This window comes from Chionomys nivalis, chromosome 22 (assembly GCF_950005125.1).
Source record: "Chionomys nivalis chromosome 22, mChiNiv1.1, whole genome shotgun sequence".
In the NCBI taxonomy this organism is placed as follows: domain Eukaryota; kingdom Metazoa; phylum Chordata; class Mammalia; order Rodentia; family Cricetidae; genus Chionomys; species Chionomys nivalis.
The window spans coordinates 10,498,689-10,516,916 of record NC_080107.1 but is presented as its reverse complement, the minus strand read 5'-3'; positions in this window follow the sequence as shown (position 1 = coordinate 10,516,916).

Genomic DNA, 18,228 nt, shown 5'->3' with positions numbered 1-18,228 from the left:
TATTTCTGAGCCTTATTGGACTTTTATTTGGACAAGTTGAATAAATATGTGCAATTTGTTGACAATATATTCACAAATGAGAGTACAAGAAATCTGTCTTTAAATTGCATCTTCAAAGAAAACATTTCCATAGTAAACTCTATTTGTCCCAGGAAGTATTAGACTACTTGAAAGACTGAAATTGAAAACTAAGCAATCATACTTTGTAAGGTCCCTAGTTTTCCTCTCTTGGGTGTGCAGGTTTCTCTGAAGCTAAACAACAGCTTCCTGCCGTAAATGCCACAGCTTCTCACCCTCTGCCAGCCTACATGGTGGCAACAAAGCCCTGACCTCACTTTTCATTTTACCACATCTTAGAACCAGTCAGTAATTAGATGTTACTTAAGAACTTCTTGATGCCAATCTTGATGCCCCAGATAAAACAGAGTCAACAGCATTCTGAAATTGCGGTCCAAAGGCCTTCCGTTCCGTGGTCTCCCTTAGCTCTGCAGGACTGTTGCTGACGCCCTGAATGCCCCCACAGTAGGAGAAGAACATCTCTAGACTCAGTTTCCCCATCTAGAAAGTGGGATTCGTGAATTTGGGTCTCCATGAAGATAAGAGGTACCCCTGGGTGCCAGCTGCTATCATAGTGTGTGACTTGTTTCTGGTCATGCCACAGGCTAGACGTGAGAGAGAAAAGCTTTTGTTTCAGTGATGTTGGAGGAAGCCTCATCATCATCACTATCAGATGGAGCCATCCATCAATTTAGGCTATCTGGATATTACCTATGACCATTCAATGAATGACTCTTGCAGCAGAAAAGAAGAAAGTGATACTCACCCACCAGAGTGGGCTATTCCTTCAAAACCTCAGCTTTTCGGGGGCTGGTGATACAGCTCAGCTGATGGAGGACATGCTCCGCATTTACCAGGCCCTGTATTCAGTCCCAGTGCCATATAAACTGGGCATGGTAACACAATCCCATAATCCCTGCATTTGGGAAACAAAGGCATGAAGATCCGAAGTTCAAAGTCATCCTCAACTACATGCTGAGTTCAAAGCCATCCTGCAACATGTGAGACTCTGCCTCTAAACAATGAAGAGTCGACTCCCTGACGGTCTCAGAAGCCAGCTATGGATGAGATCACTCACTCATGGAGGCCCCTGCAGTGCTCCTACAAACTAGAAATCAGAGTATAACCAAATTTACAGTGCTCCCAATAGGGGCTAGGACAGACAAATCCAACAGGACAGAAGGCTCTTTTTGAAACATCTCTCTTAAAATGCTCTTTGACACTGTATAACGCTGAGCCTTGTGCCCATCTTGGTTTAGAGCATTTATCCTAAGGAAATGATCCAAAAGACAATATAAAAAAAACAGCAAATGTAGGAAGGTAACTGCATTCTAACTATCCTCAGGCATTCATCGGGGGTCATCCAGAGGCCTCACTTCCAAATCTACAAACCGTAATCACCCTCACTTTTGTCTCAGTCCTCACACCTAGCTGTCTGAAAAATGTGTTTGCTATCCTATCATTTTGTTAAATTGGGACATTGTCAGGTGGAAACCCTAACACCTGATTAACATGTTAGCTGCATTCATTGCATGCCTTCGATAAGGAATTTGATAACAGCATATGTCATAATTATATTGTGGAATGCAATAGCATGTTCCAGTGAGCTACACATAATTATATTAAAGCAGTATTTATGGCAATTATATCATTTGTTGAATTGTTGTAATTTCATTAAGTATAGGAGCCTGTAATGGATTAAATTCAGAAATGCTGAAGTTTTACAGTGGCTCTCCTTGGAAAGTATCAAAGAGATACGGGGCTCGTGTTGTTCTGCCAAGTCCCAATTAAGGACTAAACACAATAGGAAATTAGATGCAATTCTCCTTGCAAATTCTCTTGGGTTCAATCCCACCTCCATCCCCAAATTCACCTCAAACCCCACCCCCAGCCCAACTCAAACCGAGAACCTTTCCCTTTGACAAGCATCATTCTTGCATGCCCATATTCCTGGGCTTAGACCCCCCACTTCCCAAGTATCCTCAATGCTCCCTGCCTTGGTTTCCATTGGAAAGATACCATCTCACTCTCTCAGAGCCCACAGAATCGAACATGAGGGTTTTGTTGTTGTAGCTTTGTTTGTTTGGTGTTATTGTTTGAGACAGTGTCTTGGTATTTATAGCACTGGCTGGCCTAATACTCACTATGTGGCCTCAGACTCAGGTAATCCACTGCCTCAGCTTCATGGGTGCTGGAATTGTAGGTGTGAGTCATGGTATCCAGCTTATAATAACTTGTTTTTCATGTAGCATTCTAGCAGGGAAAACAAAGTTATGGCCTTTGAAAAAGCAAGGGCAGTGAACATTCAGTCCCAGGCCCCACTGCCCACCTCTAAAGCCAGAATCTGTCTCTGAACTAGATCCACAAGTGATTGATTTCCTTCCATCTGAATAAGAACTTCACGTGATTACCTGGTGTGTGCAAGTTTGGGACACCCAGAGGTCAACTTGGTCTATAACCTGGTTTGTTTTTCTTATGAAGAAACCAAGCCCCTCAGATTGTGCAGCTGGTAGTCAGCATAGCATACTAGACCAAGAAGGCCTTCGTTCTGCTACTAGATATTGGGGTCAACCGAGAGCTTCAGTTGAGCACCAAATGCTTCAAACAGGTGGTGACTTTCAAGACACTTAACAGCCAACCTGTGAGCTTAAAACACAGTACAACCATACCTTTCAACTCATGTACTTGTCTATCTGTTTTTCAGACAAAGTCTCACTCTAATTCTAGCCAGACTGGTAGTCAAGGCATCCTCCTGCCCCAGTTGCCTGAATGCTGGGATTATAGATGTGCACCACAAGGCCCATCAAAAGCAAGCAGTTGGTACACAGGATACAAAGGGGGAGGGGAGACACTGGGGACTTAAGGTTTGATTAAACATGGATGGGAATAAGTGAACAGGGGAGGCAATGGGTGGGAAGCGAGTTAACCAAAATCAAGCTGTATGAGAAACGTATATGGAAATCTACTTCTTTAAGCTAGCATAAAAGCATAATAATTTTTAAAAGGAGTTTGAACAGGGTGGTCCACATGGGTGGACAATGTTTCCCCCAGAAGACATGGGTTACTAAACTAAAATCTCAGTGCCAGTGAGATACGTTAATACAAATGGTAGCCCAAGACTTCCTCAAAATAACACAGGCTATTGCCATTGGCCTTGTTTTCCCACTTGGATGGTAAGAACTATACGGTAAGGCCTTATTGCAGAAGACACAATATACTTTGGTTACAGCACAAAGAGGAATCAAGCTGAAACTGACCTGAGAACGTCCTCCCTGCTTGCTAGCCTTCATAGAACTAGAACATGCTATAAAGTCACCAGAGAACAAAAGGCACCAATGGTATTAACTGGACTCAAACCCTGCATTCTATAATTAACCTGCCAGTCAAGATGTGTCTATGGTACAATAATGGCATGACTATTATTGGAGTAACCAATTGCTTTCTGCTCCACAGGAGGGAATTCATGCCTCCTGCTGTAAGCTATCTTACTAAATGAACATGTTGTCAAGCTGCCTTTCCTGATTGATTTGCACCAGTATAGAATGTAGGGGCTCAGAGCTGGAGAAATGGCTCAGAGGTTAAGAGCACTGATTGTTCTTCCAGAGGTTCTGAGTTCAATTCCCAGCAACCACATGGTGGCTCACAACCACCTATAATGAAATCTGGTGCCCTCTTCTGGCCTGCAGGCATACATGCAGACAGAACACTGTAAACAAAATAAATAAATAAATAAATCTTTAAAAAAAAAAAAAAAGAATGTAGGGGCTCCAGTTATTGGTGTGTCCCATACTATGTGAGGAATGATCCAATTAATTATCTTTATAAGTTGAATTATCTTGCTTTTTGGATAGTTGTTGTTAATCTCTCCAAAAAAATTACTATAAGCTCTTAGCCAGGGTTCACTTTCTACTTCAGCTGATAATTTCCTGGAACTATTTAAGTCCTTGTCATCATCTAAGGTTTTGTTTAAATTAATCAGATCATCAGGACCTATCCCAGTAGTGTGCCATGGATGGAAAAGATCTAGCAATCTTCAGAAGTCATTAAGAGTCTGAAATCAGTCTCTCCTAATTTGTACCTTTTGGGGTCTAATTTTTTTTGTAACCTCAGTTTGCTTACTGGTCACTTCCAAAAGAAAGTAATGCATTTAGAAGGGATGAGAACAGAAAGATGGCTCAGAGGTTCAGAGCATTGGCTGCTCTTCTAGAGGACCTGAGTTCAATTCCAAGCACTCATGTGGTGTGGTTACTCACAACCATCTGTGACTTCAGTTCCAAGGCATCTGATGCCCTCTTCTGGTCTCCGTGGGTACTACATACACATGATGCACAAACATACATACAGGCAAAACACTCATACACACAAAATTTTAAATAATGATAGCAATAATTATAATAAAAGGTATTACTAGAAAGAAGGATGCCAACCAAATTGACCAATCAAATTATTTTCATTTAATTCCACTAAGAGCAATTTTGGTGGACTTTTAGCTGGGACTGGTGGCACACACCTGTATTCTCAGCACTTCGAAAGCTGAGGCAGGAAGGACATGAGTTCAAAGCTAACCTGGTACACATTAAAAAAAGGTTTTAAATGAAAAGCTTGTAGATGCCCATGACGTTATCTCATTGGACATACATACAAAGTCTATCAGACAGGGAAATGAGGCTAGCACAAAGCAAACATAAGAGTAGGTAAGAGTAGGAATTCTGTAATTCTTTCCATTCTGCCCCAATCTATAAAAGACAAAAAAAAAATGAGTTTTTGAACATTTCGTTTAACTTGGAAATTTTTCTCTAATTTTATTTTACTATCTCCATTGTGCTTAATTTCTAACTTCTGATCAGTTTGTTTAAACCGTGTAAGCATATCCTGACTAGCTGCAAAGACAGACTGTGTAATTATCATACGCAGGCCCTGTGAGGAAGTGCCCTCAGATTAACTCACCCATATCAGATGACAGAGGCTGAGAAAAATCAGAAGCCTTGTTTTCTTCTATGCCTTTCCATTGCAACATCACTGTCAAGTCTTAAAAACACACTGGAAATATCCAGACTACACTTAGGTGACCAGGAGTCCCTTTGATTTGCAGTTTGGAGACCAGCTGGGGAAGAAAGATAGCTATCGTCTCTTGGAGATGAACCCTCTTTCTGGAGTGAATGCTACTGATGTCCACATCACGTCTCTTCGGACACCCCAGTTCAGTAGTTCAAGCTGAGGGCTTAGGACTGCTGCCTGGCTCTCCAATCAGCCCTCTGGGAACTGACTGGACCCCACCCGCATCGGTCTGGAGTGAGCCGAAAGCCCTCTTCCCTTCCTCTGCATAACTTTGTCCCTCTTCATCAATAACTAGCCCTGCCTGGCTATCCTGATGTGACATGTGGGAAAACACCAGCAGCTAATTAGGAATGAGCCTGTGAAAACTTGGGGGAAGCTACACGTTTCAATTACATAAATGAACACGCAAATGCAATCAAAGCAGAGGGGTAAGCACTGTGTCAAGTTTGTACAAGGGGCGAATTGCATTTTCCATGCATGAGAGCAGCTCCCTAGTAACTTGCAGAATCCAAGACTAAAAATAAGCACGCAAGAAAACCATGAAAACGCTTATTATTTGAGTTACATTAGAATTCTATGAGAATGCTCTCATCAAATGATTTGTGTTGTTCTAATTCCCTTTCATCAGATTCAAATTACTCTACCTATAGGTTACATAGGTTAAGCAAATGTTCCTTAAATATCAAACTTTTCATTGGTTTTTAAAAGGTTCAATACCGACTTGAAGATGTCTACTAAATACCTTCCCATCTTAAAGTAATCAATTTGTTCACACAATATTTCATAGATCATGACCCTAGAAGGAAAAAAAAATCTCGCAAGGCAAGAGCTTTAAATCTCAAAATGTTTTATGGTTTAACAGCTGTCTGTAGAGTTGAAAAAGATGATGCTGGAATCAGCTAAAATTCAATACCTGTTCTTTAAAGTGTGCTAACTGCAATGGGGAAAGCCTGGCACTCACGGTCAGCGTACAATTCCAGTGCTTCAGCTCCGGGAAATCGCCCAGGGAGAAGGCACGGCTTCATGAATTCAATTTTCCCGTCCATCCGTAAGTGGCTGTATTTCTTCAAGTAGCTTTGATCCTTCTGGGCATTAATGGTGACTGATTGCGCCCTGCTTGGGATTTCCTGGTGCATTTCCTCCAGCACATCCGTCTGAGCCGTGTTCTTTCCTAATGGGAAAATAAAATTGAGACAAGTAAGTGGGGCCACTGATTTCATTTAAAACCCCAAGGAAAAATAGAGGTAGCCTGCGCGCCCCGCCTGTACCCTTGCTAAGTACGAGAGTTTGTAATATTCAAGAGCCTTCAAACACCACATGTTAACTGGTTCTCTGTAAAAGGAAGACACACCAAGCACCACAGAGGCTCCTGTTAAGAGAGCATTTTGTAAGTCGACCATCGGTAGAGAATTCTTCTGGAAAGGGTAAACTTGGCCCCTGGTTGATTTGTTTCTTTGGTGTCTTTGTTGTAGATTGTTATTTGCCTGGCTTTTGTTTCTTTCTTTCTCTTGGTACTCAACTCTGCATCACTCAGAGAATTTATCTTTCACATGAACATAGGAGAAGCAACATACCACGAATTCACTAGAACTTGGTTTTCTTGAGTCTGGGAAAACGGTAGATTTTCGCCCCATGAACACCCATAAGCCACCAAAATTAGACACTAGCAGTCTAGAAAAGGTCGAGGTTTCCCTCCAGCATCATCTCCTTCCCGCTGAAGGAGCTCAAGCTGGTGGAAGAACTCAGAGGCAGAATCTCCAAGGGTTTGTTTGCTGTCTGCTGTGATCACCTCAGGCCTTCCTCAGACTCCAGCAGCCACATTCCTGAAACCCCAGGGGCAATCACCTCCTGTGATGGTGACTGTCATGTCTTCCTAACCGTGTTCTCTGTGTTGGTTAGAGAAATTAGGGGTTAACAAGGGTTTCTCAGTTTATATAGCTGTGCTTTCCATTCTTCTGCTTGTTTCAACATTATATCACAATTATTGAGTAAGGTAAGAGAAAAAAACTGATGAGTGTGTTTGAGGGAAACAGTCCATCTTATCTAGAGATGAAGATATTTTTAATTTCTCTTTTTATCCCAAATATATCAGTCCAGGTTGTTTCAAGGAAAAGAATATATCTCACAAATTAGTATATAATATATAGTAGTATATAATACATATGTTTAAATTAATTTATGTTAAAATAATAATATTTGTCTTACATCTGAGAGGCTAAGAACCTCAGTCCTCAAGACTAGCTGCCTCATTCGTCCCAACCTGGCACTGAAAGCCTAGAAGGTTCTTGGAGAGCCACAGGTCTTGAGGTCCATGATCAAAGTCTGGAAACTAGTTCTAGTATCAGCCACGGAAGCAGCAGCAACAACAGGGCGAGTCAACCCAGCTGCAGGAGACAAGCCATGCGGGCAAAAGACAGGTTATTCTCTTTGTGCCAAGCCCTCTTTATCTGGGCAGCCACCAGAAGGCACTGCCCACACCGGGAGTGGGTCTCCCCACTTTCATCTGAGGCTCCCTATGCAGAGCATTTTAATCTGTGGTGAGTGGGCATTAAAACTAACCATCGTACCACTGTATTAGTCATTTACTCTACTCCTGTATGCTCCACATGCGGGGCTGTGGCCAGTTCTGTAGGTATAAGAGCTATATAAAGCAGACTCGAAAGGTTAAAGAACCATGGTGGCCTATTGAAATAAAGGGAGTTTCCAACTCATTCGCGATGGGAAGAGGTAAAGAGAAGGAACGCGAGATGGCTTCAGGGAGAGGCTCCCCCTGAAAATGGTTGGTGTTTGGCCACATGGCTCGGAAGAGTTGTTCCAGTGCTTCAGACATCTTATGTCGTAAAAGGCTCCCACCGTTCAGCCAAGACTGGCTAGATACTCTGAATTTCATGTTCTTCTCCCACGTAGCTGGGTTGAGCCAGGTTAGTGATCACTGGAGTCCTAGATCCAGGCCTGGCCACCAAAGGCTGTGCTATCTCCCTATACTCTCGTTACTTAGATCAGCCGACTCGGCTCAAACAATCGCAGAGAGCAGGCAAGGAGGCCTCAAAACAAGCCCAAAGGAAAGGTTTCAAGAACACTGAGTTATGAGTTGGAGAGATAGATCAGCAGAGCACTGGATGTTCTTCCAGAGGACTCGGGTTCAATTCCCCGGTGACTCACAACTGTCTATAACTCTAGTCTCTGGGATCCAGTACCTGCTTCTGGCCTCCAAGGATGCTATACAGACATGCATGTAGACAAAACACACACACACACACACATTCACGGCAGTTTGAATGTAATTGACCCCCGTAAGCTCATAAGGAATGGCACTATTAGAAGGTGTGGCCTTGTTGGAAGAAGTGTGTCACTGTGGATGACACCTACAGGCTTTGACATCTCCTATGCTCAAGCTATCACCAGTGTAGACACTGCCTGTGGATCAAGATGTAGGACTCGCAGCTCTTTCTCTAGTACCATGTCTGCCTACACAATGCCTTGTCCCACCATGATAACTGAACTAAACCTCTGAAACTGTAAGCCAGCCCAAATAGATGTTTTCATTTACAAGAGTTGCCGCGACCATGGCGTCTCTCCACAGGATTTAAGAGAAGTTTGTTGGAAGTACCTAGCATCAATACCATGCCTGATGCAAGGAGTTAACTTACATATGAGGAAGAGAGGCTCCCAGAGGGAAGAAGACACACAAGAACACCAAAGCAGGGCCAGAAAGATGGCTGAGCAGGTGTAGGAGCCCACAGACGACAAGCCTGATGATCTGAGAGCCACGCCCTGAGCCCACAAGGTGGAAAGAGAGACCCAAGTCTCACAGATTGTCCTTTGCTCTATATATCATGACACATGCACACATATGAACACACACACAGAGAAATAAATGTAGTTTGTTGCTTTGTTTTGTTGTAGTTGGGGTCTCACTATGTAGCCCTAGTTGACCTGGAACTCACTGTATAAACCTCACTGGCCTCGAACTCGCAAAGATCTGCCTGTCTCTGCTTCCCCACTGCTGGGGCTAAAGGTGTGGCCCATGCCTGGTTGAAAGAGAAAAGAACACACACATGTGTAAGTGGGTAGCGGACAAAAGCGGAGTCCAAGTTCAGTGCCGTTCACAATGAGACCCTCAAGTTAACCTTCTCCCACATGCTAGGCTGTGTGCGCACCCCTAGAAGACTGCCATACTGGTCACTTCTGCTCATCTTCTCCCCTCCGGGAATTCCTTCCCTTTCTCTCACTTGGTGTCTTTCAATAGCTTCTAATCCATCCAAGTCCAGTGTAAGTCATCTAATGGGTCAAGCCTCAATAGCACCCTCTATAGTACAGTGCGCTGTGGCCAACAGAGAGAAGTGGATCTCTGAGTCCGAGGTCAGCTTGGTCTACATAGTGAATTACAGGGCAGCCAGGGCTGTATGTAGAGAGACTCTGTCTCAAATAAATCAATAAAATGGTCAATCAATAAACATATTTTTTAAAAAAAATATTGTTTTATTTTGTAGACTTTTCTTTTTGATTTGGCAGTTTTTGTTCTATTGGGTTTTTTTTTTTTTACTTGTTTTGATTTTCATCTTTTGTTTTGTTTCAAGGACATGAAGTTGGGTGATAGGTAAGGAGGTCGGGGAGATGCAGGAGAAGTTGCGAGAGAGGAAACCATGATCAAAATATATTGTATGAGAAAAAAAATTCAAATAAAAATATGGAAAAATTCAGCAGTGATAAAAGAAAAAAGACGCTGCTTCTGGCAAGTCAACCATGCATTGGTGGAAGGCCACACATCCAAGAATAATGCGCAGCACAAATCGGACTAGATGGATGTGGTAGGGGACACAGAGTTGGCCAGATAGTCACGGGGTGACTTGGGAGGGGCTGGGGAGGGGTGGGCATGACAGAAACACACTGTACAAAACTTCTCAAACTAATTTTAAAATGCAGTAGCTAATTAGCTGAAATTACAAGCCTTCCCAAGTGCTTTGTTCAGTAACTCCTCATTTTCAAGTCGTTATGGGGACAGGCAGGACTCGAGTCCCACATGGCAGGATGGGAATTGTCACCGCAATTACTAGTTTTTGCATGCTTGTCCAAGATGCTCAGAGATCTACGAAGAAAAGGAGCAGAAGGCTTGCAAGAGCCAGAGGTGGAGGGTGACTCCAAGGAAACGGTCTTCCAGACACAGCAGAAGCAGCCGTCGGCACCGTCGGGGAGAGTTCGTACATGCAGCTGCCACACTGCTGCCTTCAAACACCCACGGTCTCTGGCTTTTACATCCTTGATGAACGGACGGCGAAAATGTGACATATCCACACGATGGAATATTATTTAGCTATTAAGAAAGATGAAATCATGAAACTCACAGGTAACGGATCGAGCTGGAAACAATCATTCTGAATTAAGGAACACAGGCTCAGAAGGATAAAGATCCCACACTTTCTCTCATTTGTGGATGTTAGCTTTGAATCTTCCAGCAAGTGTATTATTGCCTTTGGGATACCCACAGAGGTCAGGCAAACAGTGAGAGATGGGGCAAAGGCAGTTTTCAAGGGAGGAGAGATAGCTAGCCACTTCGTTTTTAAAGAGAGGTTTGGTTTCCTTTTTCACAATTTTTTTTTTTTTTTTTACTTTAGCTGTTACAAGACTCTGTTTAGCCCAGTCAGATAATCGTAATCCCGGGTGTTGCTAGATGGTACCAGTGTGGAGTGGAGACAGGTCCTGTGCGCAGGCCTCAGGCCCCTCCCCTGGGCTACCGTGCCGATTCCTTAAAGACGGTGAAAACCAAACACTAAACAAATCCAGTCCCGTAAGAGGAATAAAAGCATGCTTAAAGGAATTCAGCCCATGTGTCTAATAAAAATCAGTGGTAACCCTTCCAGAAATACGATGTATTGAACAATACTTTCACTGTTTTCGCTCAAATCCTTAAGGGAAATTTCTCTGGCGCACTCTCTGAAGAAAAATCAATACTTAATGGTTTCTGTTTAGCAAGTAGGAAAAACATACAGAGTTGTCTACGTTTACAGGAAAGATGAGGCGCTGTGGGCACATGTGGGCAGGGCCAGTGCAAATACAGCAAGCCAGATAATAACCGGGTTAATCCGACTTTTACAGTCAGGGTCTTGTTTTCTGAGGAGGTGGCAGGCCTTGATTAGTGGACCTGGGAATGACCTACTTAGACTGTGTAAACAAGGTCAAACAAGTGACGTCACCGGCCTGAATGAATGAGCGATTAAAAGTAGTTATCCGGCCCATACTTAGATTTGAACAACTTCTTAGGGGAAATAAAATCTCCAACTCTCTCTCTCTCTCTCTCTCTCTCTGTCTCTCTGTCTCTCTCTCTGAGATTTCCTTTTTCTAATCCCTGTCTCTGTGGCAGGGACATAGAATTTAAGAGACAGTTACCTGAACCAGCTGAGAGCTGCTCAGATCTTGAAGAACCTAGACCATGCCTTCTTGGGCACCAAGACAAACATGTTCTGCCTTGAAGAAAAGGTAAACCCTGCTTGAACAGCTCTGAACCATGTCCCAGCTTACACGGATTTTCTTTAAAGTATGCTGTGTGGAAGAGTTCAACGGTTAAGGACGTGGATTTGGCATTAAATTGCATGAGCGTGGGCCCAGCTCTGCCACTCTCTTGGTCTTATAACTCTGGCCAAGTTTATATCTTTCATGTCTTGCTCCTTGTCTGCCAAACAAGGATGCAGCGGTTTGGATGAGAATTACCTCCATGGGCTCACATGGCTTCATAGCAGTTAAGAGCACTGCCTGTTCTTCCAAAGGTCCTCAGTTCAGTTCCCAGCAACACAACCCTCTGTAATGAGATCTCACAACCATCTGTAATGAGATCTGGTGCCCTCTTGAGAAAGACCTGGTCAGTCATCCTCATCAACTTAGACCATGAATAAAACCCAGTATGGACAAGTTCAACAGAACCGCCATACACGGGCTGCCCATGCATGCTTCAGTGTTGCCGGGGCTTAAATTTCATTTCATTTCATTCAAGCCCCATTGGTGGATCTCTTTGGGAAGAATTAGGAAGTTTAGCCCTGTTGGAGGAGGTGTGTCACTGGGGGGTGGGCTTTGAGGCCTCAGAAGACTCCTGCCAACCCCAGGGTTCCCTCTTTGCCTTCTACTGGTGACTCAAGCTGTGAACTTGTCACCATGCCCTTGGGCCACCATCATGGACTCTAAGCCTCTGAAACTGCATGTCTAATTAGATGCTTTCTTTTATAAGTCGTCTGGGTCATGGTGTTTGGTCACAGCGATAGAAAAGTAACTAACACAGAGGAACATGATAGTTGTGAGGGTTATGGGGAAATAACATGTAAACTCATAGTGTCTGCACGTGAGAAAGCCTCGAGAACTATGAGCTGTCATTATTATCTCAATTGCCAGGTAATAGTCTCCATTTAGATTTCTGAAATTACTGGGACTCGGGGATCTTGAACGCAAGCTGTTCTTTCACAGCCTGATTCAACTCAGAGACTCAATCCAGGTCCTGAGATAAAAAAGCAAAAATGTTTTTATGGTTAATAAACAAAGCATTCTTTTACTATCCGTGCCTTCACTCATTGACGTAGAAAGACATTTCTCACAAAAGGAACTTAACTTTTTAAATGCACACTAAAATCTGGTCATGGGACAGGGGACATGGATGCAGCTCATTGGGGGTGCTTCCCCAGGGTGCATGAAACCCTGGGTTTGGCCCCTCGCACAAGTGGTGTGTTGCAGTAGGGTAGAATCCAGTCACCATAATAATCCATGCGCTTGCTCATATCTTCACGCTTAGTAAAGAAAAGAACAAAACCATAGCCAAGCAAAGTATTCTTCTGAGGTCATGGCTACTGCGAGTGTTAGTGTGGTCAACCTACAGGATCTGGAGTAGCCTAGGAGACGAGCCTGGGCTCACCTGTGAGGGATTACTTAGCTCTGGGCACGCCTGGGAAGGCTTGTTTTGAAGGTCAACTGACCTGGGCAGACTGACCCTAAGAGTGGAGGGCACCATCCCGAGCTTGGCGTCTAGACTACAAAAAGGGAAAAGCCATCCCGAGCTTGGCGTCTAGACTACAAAAAGGGAAAAGCTAACGAGCAGAGGCATCTGTACCTCTCTACTTCCTGATTGTGGATGTGAGGTGGCCAGTTGCTTCAAGTTCCTACCCCTTGACTGGCTGCCATGGCAGACCATGCCCTTGAACTGTGAACTGAAACACACCTTTCTCCCTTCAGTTGTTTTCAAGGTGTTTTATAACAACAGGAAAAGGAATCAAGACAGCCCCACACCGTGAACAGCATGTCTTCTACCAAGCCCGTGACTGAAAGAAGCAATTGAGGCAGGTTTCCAGCCCTGCTGGCAGACAGGTGAGCCAGGTCTCAATTAATTACCATCTTTGATTAGAACTTGAATATAGTCCTGTTTGCTGGGGCTTCTTGTCATGTTCACCATATCTGCCAGGGAAAATGGTTTTTATTTTCCCCCCATGAAGAATTTCTCCTTCAGGGTGTATGCAGGTCAAAACTTGGGATGTAGCAGAATCTTGCGAAAGCTATATGCATCCCGCTCTCTAGGGAACAGCTGAAAACCCGCTCACACCCAAGGCCTAGCGGATCCTCACCCTGAGTGCGAGGAAGGTGGCGTCTCTGTAAATCAGGAGCGATTTCTCCCTGCTGCCTCACACCCTGTGAGAAATAGTTACCATCAGTCACTGCTGGCCTTTGAGCCGCTCTGGGCACGGCATACAGGAGGGGAGCCAGGGGAACTGAAATGTAGCTGCCACCCTCTGCTGCAGAAAAGATTTATCCCTTGGAAAATGCAGGCTATCACTGCAGTGATCCACCTCTTAATGGTTTTCCGCTCGGCAGAAACTGTTGTCAGGGAGACCGAAGCGAGTGCTTGTCATGCGGAGGCCATCTTGCTGCGTGCTCACTCGGATGCCAGGGAGACCTGCTGTAGGTGACTTATCTCCCATCCCATTCAGCCAGGCTCTACTGTCACCAATATGCCACCGAGCAGAAAAAGCTCTGATCCCGTCCATTAAGGGTAGATTCGCAAAGTGGGCTAAGTCTCGAGGAAGATGCAGACGTTCCTCCCTGGAAGCTGATGGCTGCCAGAGATGCTGAGCTGTATCCTGATCATCGGCCCTTCCCCGAATCCATGTGGAGCTGCTCACTGCCCACCCTACACAGCCAGCTCTTGATTGTGAACTGCCTTCTATTGTTCCCTAATTGTGTCTCCACCAGAAAAGTAATAGTTTCTCGAGGATGGCCTTCTTGTTCCTAACATAATTTCTGTAATTGTAACCGCTCCTCATGGTATGGACTTCAAATCAACTAGATAATGAGAAATAAAAATACCACCCCTTCCCCAGTGAAACACTAACAGAAAAATAAATAGTCTGAGAAACAAAATGTTCCCTTCACACTAGGAACACATGGGAGAAGGCACCTCATAGCTGAGGATTCTGCTCCAACTCTTCCATCAGCCGCCAAAACATCCAAGGCTAGGAGGAGCCCACCCTCACATGAGTCTCTTCACTCTTCAGGGTCCTCGATCCTGCTCAACAGAAACAGGAAATTTCCAGAATACTAAGAACAAAATTGTTCTTTCATTTCTTAGGCCTGGATTAAAATCAACATCAGCAAAAACGCAAGTATCATTCAGGAGCCAGTCACTTGAAATGAAATCTAGACAGCAGCAGCTGGGCCTCGTTCTTGAAGGAATGTGCTGCCTCTTTCCTCCCCGTCGAGAACAACCGTCTTGAAATATTTACAGAAAACTAGATTGAAACACACACACACCTAGACACTTTGAAAATAGCAAAAGCCACCTCATTGTGAACATTTTCTTGAGTAAGTTATGAGCCCTTCTTCAGAAAAGCTACAGTCCCAACAGCCTTGATTCTATTATCCCTAAACGAGCAGGTCACATGTGCTAAGGTGATGACAATGCTTGTATCTCCTGGGACCGTGGCAGGTTCTCACTGACAAGAGTCTGCAGTTCACTTCACTCTTTAAACGTGGGGTGAACAGGAAAGGAAAAATCTACCACCACCCAGAAATTCTGAGCCCCTTTAAGTGTTCTGTGTTCACAAAGGATTCGTAGACCGCCAGGCAGCTATCCCAGGATGGTGCCCCATCCCTGACTTCCTGTGAGACCAGGTTTCAGAAGTGCGAGGTTCTGGACTAACTTTTTGTTTGTTTTTTTGTTTTGTTTTGTTTTATTTGTTTGTTTTGTCTTCAGAGAAGAATTCTACCACCTCCTCCCTGTTTACGGTTTATCAATCAGCCAGCTTACACAATTACTCTTCCTACCCAATGATTTGTGCTTTGGCAAGCTATGTCCTTATTGTTCTGACCCTCTTTCCCTTGCTTCTCATGCAGGACCAGGCAAAGTAAGAAAGGGAAATGCAGAAATCCCTTGTTTAGTTTTGAACTTTACTATTTGAATAGTCAAGCGATGGCTTCGGCAGAGGCTTTGGTTAGAAACAGAAGAGAGGGAGAGTTGTGTTTTTCTGAGAAGAGCAGGCCAGCTCTGCAATGCTGCTTTATGGAAGATCTGCATGGAGTATTTGGAAAGAGTAAGCACTTTGTCTCCTTGGGGATAATTATTCCTCCCCTCTCCTTGGCCTATCTTCAGGAGAATCAGCCTTCCTGGGAGAAAGGGGCGGGGCTTGTCTCCTAGGCCTATGATTGACTGTCTCAGCTGGATTAATTCTCAAGGGAAGAGGCAATAATATATATTGCAGTAACCTTGGGAGTAGGTCAGAATGTCATGTCTCCACCCAGGGCCAAAGGTAAACTTCATTCTTTGGATCAGGAGGAAGTGGTTTTCTTTTATTGGTTTCAGCAAAGCCCTGACAGCCCCACCTTTTTGTATGGGGTTTTAATGCCTAAGGCTGGGCAAAGCTGATGCTTACATTTCTAGTGTTACCAGGGCAACAGGAGGGGGTCCAAAGTCTACCTTAAGGTGGGAGTCCATCCAAAACTACTGTAATAATATTTTTTCCTCAGATTTTTCTGGAAGCATCATGACCAAAAAGCAAGTTGGAGAGGCAAGGGTTTATTGAATCTGCATTTCCACATTGTAGTTCATCACTGAAGGAAGTCAGAACAGAAACTCAACCAGGGCAGAGACCTGGAGGCAGGAGCTGATGCAGAGGCCATGGAGAAGTGTACCAGCCCCTGTCTGCTGCCTGTGGATCAGAAGGTAAAGCTTCAGCTACTGCCCCAGCGTCAAGCCTGTCTGCTTCCCACCATATGATCATGCACTAACCCCCTAAAACTATAAGCAATTAAATGCTTTCTTTTATAAGTTGCCTTGGTCCTGATGTCTGCTTACAGCAACAGAAGAGTAAATAAGATAGTTGAGAAAATATAAGTGCTTGCCATAATTAAGTTTTGAGATATTAAAAGAATGTCCCTCAAAGGATATTGCTGCCTAGTCTTGATGGGGAAACCTTGTTAACCAATTATCTTTAAGAGGTGGGACCAGGTGCGCTCTCTCTCTCTCTCTCTCTCTCTCTCTCTCTCTCTCTCTGTGGTTCCATCGCCGCACAGCTGAGCTTAGGTTTCTCGTTTCAGTTTCATGAGTTTTCCCCTTATAATAAATAAAAATATAATTGTTTATCTTTTAGCTAGCCTGGTTATTTCCTGAATCGAGTTAACTTCTATATAGTCTAAAATATATAAAGCATTTGCAGTTGTTCATGAAATAGTTATGTCGTGTTAGGCACGGTTATGACCTGGTTCTTGTTTGCATTTGAAAACTAGCATGATATGGAGATATCAAGTTGCCAAGGGTTGGACATGTGATGGCCATTCTTGGTTGTCAACTTGACTGCATCTAGATTAACTAAAAACCCAAGCTGCTGGCCATATCTGTAAGGAATATTTAGTTAAAAACAAATCATTTAAGGTTGGAAGAACCCACCTTTAATCTGGCCACCACCTCTCATGGCATCCCAGATTAAAACAAGAAAGAAGCTCCTATTCTTTACCTGTTTGTCCTCACTCTCCCTCTACAAGTCCATTCCTAGTAATGGAGTCTACTTCTTCAGGATTCTGATACATTCTGAAGACCAGCTGAGACATCCAGCCTTGTGGATGGGACAAGTACTGGATTCTTGGACTTTCCTCAGGAGACAGCCATTGTTGGAATAGTAGGACCATAACCTGGAAGCCAGTCTGCCATGCCAATAAATCCCATATATAATATGAGTATATATAATATATTCTCTATATATAGAATGAATATATATTCATGCTATTGTGTATATAATATATATTTGTTTTATGTTATAGAAATATAGAATGTAATAATAATCCTTAACATAATTATGTATAATATGCAACATAGAATGGGTTTTTATTCATTCTATATAATATAGAATGAGTATATATATTTATTCTACTAGTTCTGTTGCTCTAGAAAACCCTGATGAATATGACTATATATATGTGTATGTGTGTGTGTGTGTATATATATATATATACTGACCCTTCCAAAAGCTGGAATTCTCTCTGTTTTACAAGGAAGAATATAGAGTTCAAAATATCTTCTCACCTAAAATTAAAGTCACAATTTTATACATATATAAACCTTTGATATAGAAAATATTAATGCTGTACTACATGCAACTTAATAAACATATTTATGTAAATATGTGTCTATATTCTATATAGTTTATGTAAATATTTTATCATATATATTAAATTCTTTATACCTACCACAACCTTAATACTAGTACTATAATTTCTTATTTGGCTGTAGCCAGAAAAATTATCTTAAGACGCTTTCCAGAGTAAGGGCAACTTAGAAAAGAAAGAGGAAAAGCAAAAACAAAACTGATTTGTACTAAAAGTAGGCATTTTAGGATGAGTGGAGATGATAAGATAGCTGGGCAATGAGAGACTATGAGCAAGCAAGTACAAGGTTCTTTAAATATAGGAAATTCTGGAATTAAAAATATAAAATATCTTTTGCTTGTCTTTGATGCAAACTTGCAAATTCCTGAACCTTTAGAAACATCTGTTGTCTACCCTCAAATCCTTAGGAGCGTGGGTTTCAGCATAACCTAGAGAGAGGAAGCACTGCTTCCAGGTGGAGAGGGAGCCTGAAAAGAGGAGTACACA